A 12,563-nucleotide genomic window follows, 5' to 3' on the forward strand; every position below is an offset into this window, starting at 1 on the left:
ACACACAAATTTAAGTTTCACTACCAGGACATGCAAAAGTTAAAATTACATGTACTACTTTTAAATACCCTGCATCCTGCCCATGGGCTGTTCAGGGCCTACCTGAGGGGTGACTCACATGTAATAAAAAGGAAGATTTGGGCCTGGCAAGTAGGTTAACTTGCCAGGTCAACATGGCAGTCTAAAATTGCACACACAACGTCTGCAGTGGCAGGCCTTAGGTATGTTTAAAGGACTACTTAATTGGGAGGCACAATGCGTTATGCAGGCCCACTAGCAGCATTTATTTAAAGGCCCTGGGCGCTTTACTAGCGACTTATTAGTACATTAAATATACCAATTGTGGATAAACCAATGTTACCATGTTCTAAGTTTAGAGCACATGCACTCTAGCACTGTTTAGGAGTGGTAAAGTGCCCATATCCCTAAAGCCAACAAAAAAGAGGTCGAAAAAGAGGACGAGGAAGGCAAAATGTTTTGACTGAGCCCGCAGAAAGGGCTGTGAAAATGTCATGATCTGGCCAGTACAAAGAGTTGTGTTACAGTAGCTTGTCTTGTGGTAAGCTGTACATGTTCGTACAACTGGTAAATGATTACATTAAATGCAGTGAAGTGCTTTTATTTATCTGCCAAAAGTTTCTCCGGGAATTCATCACTTTGCAAATTCAGGGTCTGTGAAAGAAGTGGAGAGAAGTGGGAGATGGCATAAGTTCCATATTGCTAGCAGCACAATTCAGGTGTGGATGTGGAGAGGATATTTCTCCAGTCTTTGTCGATCAATGTGTGCAGCAATCTAGCCTCCTGTAGAGATACTCTGTGCCATATGCAATCTGACAAGTAAGCTGTTTTTCTCCTAACAGCTGCTAAGTATAATGATCTCCAAAGTGGGCTATCAGTGCTCTAGAAATGGGTATTTGGCACAGTATTTACTTAGGAATTCATCGGCTGGCAGTTTCTGTGTTGTCTATACTTAGGGATGCAATTCAGTTTCTATGTTTTCGTGACATTTTTATGATCAGCTTTAGCTCGCATTGAGTGATTATGAGACTCTGGGCCTTGGACGCTTGTGGAGCCATGTTATGTGTGAGATGGACTGGCCTATAAGGCATTCTGGCAGTGCCCAAAGTGCAGGTCTGATAGATCAGTGTGTGGGGCAGTCTTTTTTAGGCCTGTTTTATGGTCTATCGGGGTACTTTTACTGTTGATTTCCCTCATATTACCTCTAACATTTTCATTTAAGAGGTTCTCAAGATGGCTTAAGACATGTAGGCTGTTATTCTCTAGTCCTGGTCACTCAAGAAATATAACCTATACTATGTGCACCAGTTAGGCTCACAATACAGCAGAACATAGTGGGAATGCCCCACAAAAAATGTAACTTGTTCCCAAAGGCATATACCTGCATTTTAAGAACATTCCAGATGTTTTTCAAATTTGCAGTGAATTCAAAAAGGAGTCCTGGGAAGCTCAGATTATTGTACCTTTCAAGAAGCATTCTAATCATCAGACAGTCAAATATGTAAATGTAACAGGTATATATTTATGTAGTGTAAATATAACGCAACATTAAATTGGTGATATATATATATATATTTTTTTAACCGCACCACAAGGACAATTTTTTTCTCAGTGAAGAAGCTCCTACATGGATGCCCCCACCAATGTTTGGAGTTGCCCATCTGCTTTGTCTCTTTGAATAGGCACTAATACTTGTTTTTGATAGGAGTACATTTCTGTTCATATCCCATATGATAAAGTGCCCAATAAATATTTTATTAGTTCTTTTTATTTATTTATAAAGCATGTATTACCTTTAAAGGTATCTTTGCGGCAGTCATCCAGAAAACTAAAACACTGTGAGTGGTTCCCTGAAAACACAGGACTTATGACTTTTCTGACAGCCATGTTGTTTTATGAATTAAATCTTTCCAGATATTGGCAGATAAGGACAGGATTACGAGCTCATTGGTACTGGCTGAACAGTACCATGCAATTATGAGTTGTATTCTATGTACAATGAAGACTCACTATACTGGTCTTAAAACCACACAGAATTTCCAATTCCATGAGGTTTAAAAAATATATTAACCAGTTGTTCTGAGCAAGTGGTAAAAATATGTGGGCCTCTGTAAAGGAAGGGGCTAGAAGGATGGAGCTGTATGGAATAGAATATTATACATAAGGAGGAAGGCTGGGTGACAATTGTGCACAGTTGTGAAACAGTAAAACCAATCCAAGTGTCTATAGCTCAAAGGATAAGGTAACGGTCAACCACCGTTCACCAGATGGTATAGAAAACCATACCATTTAAACCAAACAAACAATATATCCTAAGCTCATTTCCCCATTAATCAAAGCCCTCAAACACAAGATGATCTTCTCAATCTTTTTTTTATTTCACAGCACTTCTTCAAAGCAAAGGTCTAGCCGCCAACACGTGTTTCGCTTTGTGTGGTATAAGCCACAGACGTCCTCAGGGCTAGAAATTATAATACATAGGAATCATATTACAACTCAAAGAACATGAAACTATTATGTATTACAACTATAATACCACATACATTATTTACAATACGTGACATAGTGATGAAAAAAAAACAGGCAAAGCGCTCATGAAATCAGTTGGTTACCATGAGGGAAACGCTATTGGTACTAAAAGCGTCTCACTCTTCTCATAAAGTGCATAGACATACATGTGAAGAAAGCCAAAAAATACACCGAAGTCAGAATATGTGACATGATAACCAATAAAATAAAGAAGAAACAATGCAAAATTACAATTCAATATAATCAGCGAAAAGTCTCCATAAGGAACCATCGGCAAACATAAAGGAAGAGAAATAAGAAAGTTTGAAATTGAATGAAGTCTAAAACTTCTATCAGTTAAACGTGAGCATCAACGTCAAATGGACCAGTTCAATAAGGGCCTAATGCTGTAAACTCACCTAATAACAGTAAAAACATTCTCAAATGATCAGCGACGTGAACAATAGTGATTTGAATAGTGTAATAAGTTCCAAAATCTAAAAGACAAAAATATACGCCAGCTATTAGTATCTATGAGGCGTAATCCCATCCTGTCTATAGTAATTGATTATAAGTGACTCACATGTCAATTTCTCAAATCAAGAATGTAGTTGTGTGTCCTCTCCAAATTTCTCTTCTATTCATTGCTGGTCATCAATGACCCTATAGTAAAAAATAAACTGTATCTGTAATATATATTTATTAAATCCCCAAACATTAAAATGGGCAATGGGAGTGTATATTTAAATCCACCTATTCACCCATTCCTATTTCTATATAACCTCTTATAAAAGTAAGATCTGTATTGACCCCTCACATATAATGCTCATAAGTATTTGTCTCAATAATAAGCACGTAACGAAAACAAATATCAAAGACAAACTTATCTGAGAAAGTCCTCTAATTGTATTAAAACCCTATTGTTGGCAGCATTTTATCACAATCGCTGCAAACGTCATTCATATTCATTCTAGACTCTCTAAGAACAGCGAGGAAGACCAATACCTCCAAGAAGGAAAGTTAAATCTCAGCGCTACATTACAGCAAGACGAAACAAAACAGACGAAGTCATAATACCAGTGATTGCAGACTCGGAGTATTTAAGCTAAACATCAGCTTAAGAACTCATAATCGGACGAGAGAAATAATGCTTAAAGGTCGTATCTCCCTTCTATAACATATTACATGCCCTTAAAATCCCGTAACATGTTTCTATGGTAAAAACACAAACAGACGCACAATAATGTCCCAAAGTTATCGGGTCATGGGTCCGTGGCATATGTAGTCGGACTTACCTGCACTAACAGCATGGCTCAATACGGCAATCTTGGGGAAGTGGCATCCAGCAACGTCGCCATCTTGAATGGGGCTTTAAATACTGACGTAGTCCACAATAAAGAAGAGGGACTAATACAGCCAAATGCTAACGATTGCCATGTTAGAATGGTAAAATGGGGCCAATGTCTATCTCGTACAATTATTTCGGAAGTATGGTTTGTTTTATAATTCCACCTAGCGAACTCCTTCAATATGCTTTTAATCTCAATCAACCGCAATAAACGGTGCTAAAAAGATGGAGTTAGAGCAGGAAGGAAAGGCAAATACTAGCTTGTCCACAAGATTGAAAAGGGACTAATGCAGACAGGAAGAATATCACCGGACATCCTAGATTGCTAAAACTGGCCAATGTCTATTTCGATAAAATATATCAAAGGCATGGTTAGTTTTATCAGTCAAACGCAATAAGCGGTGAAAAGAAGGTAAAGTTAGTGCAGGAAGAAAAAGTAAATTCCACCATTGTGCCCAAAGTGTAAGGGCATTTTGTTGTCAATATTAACATTGTTCATATTAATCCAGATAAATTCAGCAGATAACAAATAATAGCAGGGCATATATTTTCAAACAAGTCGACATGTCAACACATTTCATAGTAGACTGCTCAATATCTCACAGCCAAACAGAAGGAACCCAAGTTAATTCTTGTTAATATTAACATTATACGTCTCAGTCCAAATAAGTTCAGCATGTAATCATAAGATGACAGAAGATATGTCATTGACCGAGTAGCATTTTCTAGTGTCCCTTTTCTTCAGAGCCCTGAAGTGTTCAGCGATACATTCCTTGAGTTTCCTAATAGTACTCCCAACATACACTTTTCACATTTGCAGATGACAGCATATACCACATAAGTGGTGTTATAATTTATGTGGGTGGTTATCTGGAACGTCTTAAAACCATTATAGCTGAAGGTGTGTAATCCATGTCTAGTTAGCCTACAAAGACTACAGTTGCCACACTTAAAAAATCTCTTATTCAGTGTGTGTAACGATTATGGATTATGTGTCTGCAATCTAGGACAGCTAGGGCTAACCATATTTCTGATTGTCATTCCTCTACAATAGGTAATAGAGGGATGACTTTCTACATATGGTAATAACATCCGATCAGCCGTGAGCATGAACCAATATTTTTTCACAATTTGGTAGACCTCAGAGGACCATATATGGTAGCCAGTAATCATTCTTACAGGTTTCTTACGGTCCTTCCTGGGGTTATTATTGGAATGTAGTGTTTGTCCCCACTGGCTAGTTTCAATACTCTCTCTTTTGCTCTAGTCACCACCTCTCTTTCATAGCCTCTCATTAAAAAACTGTTCCCTATGTTCCTCACACAAGGGATGAAATCAGATTCTTCACTGCAGTTGCGGCGTGCTCTGTAGAGTTCTCCAAAAGGAATTACATTAACCTGTGATCTGTGTCCTTTCTGTATAGCTTACTACATAGCCTCCACTGATTAAAATATGGTACTAGATCCTAAAATACTATACTCTCACGGCTGTAATTAATCGTAAATGACATGTTGTAAGCATTAATATTCAGATGTCCAAAAAATTCTAAAAACACCGCCTCCCCACCTGTCCAAATGAACAGTAGGTCATCAATGTACCTACCATAGTAGTGAATATACTGTTGCCATTGTGCACCACCAGGGCCCCAGATCTGCACCCCCTCCAACCACCCCATAAAGAGGCAGGCAAAGGACGGTGCGAATCTGGAACCCATGGCAGTCCCACACGCTTGTTAGTACCAACCTCTGTTGAATAAGAAAACATTATGTTCAAGTATTAGTCTCAACATTGTCAAGAGAAACTCAGTATGGTCCAATAGTTCAACTGGGCATTTGTGAAGGAAGTATCTTAAGGCATCTAAGCCATGCTCATGAATAATATTTGTATACAATGAAAGAACGTCCATTGTAACTAGCATCATTTCTGGCTCCCAAATCAAGTCATTAAGGATGTTAAGGACATGTTTTGTATCTTTTATGTTCAAGGTAAATATATTACATATGGCTGTAGAAATATGTCAACAAATTCTGACAACTTTTCGGTGGGGCCCCAATCTCGGATACAATAGGTCTACCGGGGATGACATAGCATCCTTATGCACCTTAGGTAAGATGTAAAGGCACAGGAAGCGTGGCCTGTCAATCGTCAAATATTTATACTCCTCATCACTGGGAATGGTCTCAGTATGCCCAATGATATTATTTGTAATGTCAAAAACGGGATTGTGGGACAGTTCAATATACCAATCTCTGTTATTCAATTGGCTAAGTGCTTCAGCATCATATTTAGCCTTATTCACTAAAACAACCCCCCCCCCTTATCTGCCTCTTTGATAATAAGGGAGTTGTCATCCCCAAGATTTTTAAGTGCAGTCCTTTCTTTGTATGTCAAATTATTTTTATAATGAGACGGTTTGATCACCTTCATTCTCTCTTCCAGGATATCTAGTTCCCTGTTTACACTTTTGTAAAATACATCTATATTGTTGCCACTAGAGAGCTATGGCGTCCATCTGTACCTCTCTTTAAGCCCACTACTCTCGCTTTCATTAGTGCAACAATCCAAATCCTGCAGAACTTGATGCAGTGTGATCGGGTCACTCTCACTCTCTGCAATAGAGAGTAACATTTTGGTCATTTACATCTTGAATCATGACATCACTACACACTTTTTCAGGAATTTGTTCTTTATTACCAATGTTGGTTGCAAAAATGTTTTAATCTTTAGTTGCCTCACAAACTGATATACATCAATTCTCAGATCATTGATATCACATTTCCTGGTAGGGCAAACATTCATACCTTTCTTTAGGACATTTGACATATCATCGGTGAGAATCTTATGGAAAGGTTAATGGATATCATTACTAGTGTCTATCTCTTTTGATTGGCTTTCCAAGAACGTGTGTGGTATCGCTATCCTTTCTCCTGCACTTACGTCCACCCCTTTTTCCTCTCTTGGTGGCCCTACTGTATCCACTCTCTGATCTCTTTGCCTCAAATTCCCCATTCTTATCCTTTGTACGTCCTTTAAAAAACAGTGAGTCCCTGTTTGTTCAGTAGTGCTATCTATCACCCCTTCATCCCCACTGCTGGATATATTACTGGAGGAGGCTGTGCTGAGTTTTTACTAAGTCGAGTGTGATGGTGTTCAGTCCTTGAGATGTATATATCTTATTATACATGCTTGTCTATAGGTAGAACTCTGCTTACATTCTTATATAAGACATCAATACATATGGACCCCATATAAATGGTTCTGTGAGATTGATTGTGACATCCGCTAATTGTTTGAAGACGTTGTGGGTCATGACATCAGAAACATGTTAAATGTAATTTCTACTCAAAATGTGGTGAGAGAGATGACGTGCTTGATAAATATTAAGGAACCTGCCAAGAAATGTGTAAATATGCTACTCGGTCAATGACATTTTGTTCTGTCATTTTATGATTATACGCTGAACTTATTTGGACTGAGACATATAATGTTAATATTGACAAGAATTAACTTGGGTTCCTTCTGTTTGGCTGTGAGATATTGAGAAATCTACTATGAAATGTGTTGACATGTGGACTTGTTTGAGAATATATGCCCTGCTATTATTTGTTATCTGCTGAATTTATCTGGATTAATATGAACAATGTTAATATTGACAACAAAATCCCCTTACACTTTGGGCACAATGATGAAATTTACTTTTTCGTCCAGCACTAACTTTACCATCTGTTCACCGCTTATCGTGTTTGACTAATAAAACTAAACATGCCTTTGATATATTTTATCGCGATAAACATCAGCCGTTTTACCAATCTAAGATGTCGGGTGATATTCTTCCTGTCTGCATTAGTCCCTTTACAATCTTGTGGACCACGCTAGTATTTACCTTTCCTTCCTGCTCTAACTCTATCTTTTTATCACCGTTTATTGAGATTAAAATCATATTGAAGGAGTTCGCTAGCTTGAATTATAAACCAACCATACTTCCGATATAATTGTTCGAGATAGACATTGGCAGGTTTTTACCACTCTAAGATAGTGGGCGTTAGCATTTGCCTGTATTAGTCCCTCTTCTTTATTGTGGGCAACGTCAGTATTTAAAGCCCCATTCAAGATGGCGACGTTGCTAGACGCCACTTTGCCGAGACTGCCGTATCGAGCCATGCTGTTAGTGCTGGTAAGTCCGACTACATATGCCACGGACCCATGCCCCGATAACTTTGGGACTTTATTGTGCGTCTGTTTGTGTTTTTACCATAGAAACATGTTACAGGATTTTAAGGGAAAATAATATGTTATAGATGGCAGATACGACCTTTGAGCATTATTTCTCTTGTCCGATTATAAGTTCTTAAGCTGATGTTTAACTTAAATACTCTGAGTCCGCAATCACTGGTATTATGACTTCGTCTGTTTTGTTTCGTCTCGCTGTAATGTAGCGCTGACGTTTATCCTTCCTGCTTGGAGGTATTGATCTTCCTTGCTGTTCTGAGAGAGACTAGAATGAATATGAATGACTTTTGCAGTGATTGTGATAAAACGATGCCTACAATAGGGTTTTAATAAAATTAGAGGATTTTCTCAGATAAGTTTGTCTTGGATATTTGTTTTTGTTACGTGCTTACTGAGACAAATACTTATGAGCATTATATGTGAGGGGTCAATACAGTTCTTAATGTTATAAGAGGTTATATAGAAATAAGAATGGGCGAATAGGTGGATTTAAATATACACTCCCATTGCCCGTTGTAATGTTTGGGGATTTATTAAATATATATTACAGATACAGTGTATTTTTTACTATAGGGTCATTGATGAACAGCAATGAATAGAAGAGAAATATGGAGTGGACACACAACTAAGTTCTTGATTTGAAAAATAGACATGTGGGTCACTTATAAATAATTACTATAGGATTTTTCCGCAAACTCGTGGATTTTTTTTGCCGATTTCGCTCGAATTTGCAGATCGCAGATCCGCAAAATGCGCCCATACTTAGCCCCAATACACTAAAGCCTGTCTGGGGAGGTGGTTACACCTCCCTGTGACAGGAATTACACCTCCCTGTGACAGGAAACCTATTGTCCAGCCCTCCCCTGCTGGAGTTACGTCCGGTCACAGGAGGTTAGACTCGTGTCTGTGGCAGAATCATCCATTTTGTGATGCTGGGGCTCTTTTAAACTATTACTGGTCAGGCAAGTGTGTACATGTCTTCTCCCTCTAGAAGGGTGGAATTCTACCCCCGCCGCCAGGACTGGAAGGCGGGTAGGATTCCAAAGTGTTTGACACTAAACACAGCATGTTTTGATGCAGCAATTCCAAAGTTAGCATTTACCGCAAGGTTATAATGCACTTAAGAGTATATGGTATGGCTGTATCACAGAACAGCTACATAGAAGAGATTCTGAAAGCTTCAGAGGGGCTCAGCTCATGCGTAGGCACCCTCTCACACAAAACCAGGCACTCTGCCTTCAAGATTGTTAAGGCCTGCCAAAGGAGTGACTTATAGGTTTATATATGTCTGTATTTAAAGGTAGATTTAGGTTGCCTATATCTTAGTAAGGGCTGCAAGCACCACCTTACCCAGGCTGCAGTATCAGACCTGTGGTGCCATTTTGAAGGCTTCCCAGGGGTGGGATAATACATGTTCCAGCCCCTGGTAGGCCTCTGAGGTACATATGCCCTTGGTACCTAAGGTACCATGTACTAGGGACTCACAAGGGTAACCCAGTAACCAATCTGGAGTGTACCTAAAGTACATGCACTCAATTTAGAGAGGAAGCAGCTAGGCTAGGGTCCTGGTTAGCAGGGCCACAGCCAGACTAAAGTCGACAAATCAGTGAAACACTAGCTAAAAGTGGGGGTAGTCATAGTAAACAGATCCTACTGTCCTATAAACATGCTAAAGGTTTCTTCAACAATTGAACATTATTGGCCAAGTAGAAGATCTTAGTAGGGATGGGGTAATCTGGAGAGTCACATTAAACTGCACTAACATGCAGCATGATGGGACCTTTATTCAAAGAGGATAATTCTATTACGTTTATGAATACCCATCAGCTTGCAGGTATTCACCTATTCAAACCATGTTTCCCTGCCCTGGAAAATACACAACTTGCCCCTTTGAGTCAATAAACTTTGAGTCATTCCTACCAAGGTAATTATACATGGGGCCAGTCCCATTATGAGTATGCATTTTTATTTTATCAATGCCAAGCATGAGTTTGCATTAGAAAATCAAGGTATTTCTGCATCCTAACTCCTATAAACACAAAAAGTTATAAGAAAAACTATGTATGGAGATGTACTCAATTGTCTGAATATTGTTTAAGGTATTTTTATATTTTACAAATCTTCATAGTTTTATGTCTGAAAAGTTATGGCAGTTGAATATTTGCAGGCATACTTCTTGTGAAAGTCACCTCAACAAGGCAAGATTGTACACACAGTACAACTCTGCTTTGGGGGAAGAAGTTTAGTAGCATTCAATTCCTCTTCAAACCCTGGAAAGGGGTTTACTCCAGCCCTTGATTAGTGTAAATCTCTGATCATTTACATAGTCAAAAAAAGTCTCAGGGAGGAGTTCAAGAATGCTAAAAAAAGTCATATGTTTGTGTTCGTTCATAAACTTTAAAGACAAATCACTCTGTGATCTGATTACTCCACCACTTGCATAGGATTTATGCACAGAAAATATCATGCAACTGTGGGGTAGTGGTATATAAGAGTAAATGGATATGCATCATGTTATAAGATGGCTTACAACCATAGATGAGCAATTTTCGATCTTAAAAGTAATTAGCATTGTGAATCCACCAGAAGGTTAATGTAGCAATGTCCCAAGTCCGTGAGCATGCAAATGTAATACACCACATGCTGAGCTCTCCAATATGCGTCTTTAGTCTTCAACATAAAACCACTCACTGCACAAATTGAGTCATATCTTTTATCATCACACCTTAACAGCTCCTAGTAGATTACATAATTCTTGTTCAGATCTCAAGACACTACCTCCCTCCTCTTTGTTAAATAAAAAGGTACAGACAACATTAGCATCATGTTTCCTCAATGAGTCATCAAGGTGCTCACATTGGTCGGCCAGATCAGGTGGTATGCAGTAGATCAGGGGTACCTTGATCAGGCAACAATAGCATTGATTCAGATGCTTGGTCTGTACAGGCAGGTGGGGTAGCCTCACTCATGATATCATGAACTTATGATTATCGAGGTAAGTGCTTAAAGTGTGATGAGTCTGCTTTTGCTTCCTTTTTTGTTTGACCAGTACCTTGTCTCCTTTTCTGAAGACTGTTTTTCTGGTCATGTCATCGTTGATCAACATATATTTTCATCTTGCACTTTTGAGAAGTTTCTGTAATACTAGCCTCATCTGCATCCATCGATCGGTCCGATGTCCATTGTGATAGTTTGGTTTTGATGGCTTTCCCAAATAGCTAAGTGGCATGACTCTCACCAGCTATGGAGTGAGGAGTTGATCAATAGGCATGAAGAGCTTTAACACATGGCTTGGTTGAGATTGAGTCCCTCAATCGATGCTCAATTATCTTCTTGAGGGTGCCCATGAATGGTTCAACAACACCATTGGCTTGGAATGATAGAGGTGTACTCTTTTGATCCTTGACATTGAGTTGAATGACAACCTCCTTCAATTTTTGCTATTGAAAGGTGAGCAATTGTCATATTTGAGAATAGCAGGGATGTACCATGCTGCTAAGCTGTTATCAAGCTGCTCAATACCTTTGTAATGGGTTGTCAATGACAAGTCTTCCACCAAAGGAAAACATAAATATTCATCAATGACTACCATGAGATGATGTCCATTTCCTAGAAGCCCAAATAAATCAACTACAGATCTCTCCCAGGCATGTGCAGGAAGGTACTGCATTGCCAATGGATGCTGTGTCACCATGGGAGATTAGCAGTTACAAAGGTGGTACACTTTCAGCTATTTCTGATCTTGTTCATCTAGGCGAGGAAATCACACTCAGTTTCTTAGGGCTGTTTTGGTGGCTACAATGACACGATGTCCTTCATGGGCCAATTCAATGATTTCCTGTCTCAGCCTCCCAAGTATGACAATTCTCAGCCTCTCAGTATGATACATTTGTGGGTGATGGATAACTAATTTTGAAATTTAATCAGCAATGATCAATCACTTTTCTTACAAGATTGCGCTGTAATGATATCTTTGAGGGTGAGCATGTTCCTTACCTGCATTCCTAGCAGGAACAATTTGTTCAAAGGCTTGAGCTGCAGGCATTTGTACCTCACAATAAAGTTGGGATACTCTTCAGCTGCTTTGGGCATTGAACTTTGGTGATGTAGTGGCATTCTTGAAAAGTAGACAGCAAGGTTTTGATCTTTCTTCAGCTTGTGTACAATCACATAGTCGTACTCTTGCAGTCGCAACTCCCGCCTTTCAATACAAGGGGTCATCTTAGCATTCGGGTTTCTGAAGACAGTGAGCAACGCCTGGTGGTCTGTGATTATAGACAAAATGTTTCCCTATATAAACACATGAAAATGTTTGTAGAACCACACAACCTTCTCAGGCCTAGAGTAGGCACATTCTGTTTCAGACATGCTTCTACTGGCGTAGGTTACAATGTGTCTCTCAGCATTCAGATGGCCATTGTGTTGAGCAAGGATTTTACCCAGCCCCATGGGGGTTGCA

The sequence above is a fragment of the Lissotriton helveticus genome, chromosome 10 (assembly GCF_964261635.1).
Source record: "Lissotriton helveticus chromosome 10, aLisHel1.1, whole genome shotgun sequence".
In the NCBI taxonomy this organism is placed as follows: Eukaryota; Metazoa; Chordata; class Amphibia; order Caudata; family Salamandridae; genus Lissotriton; species Lissotriton helveticus.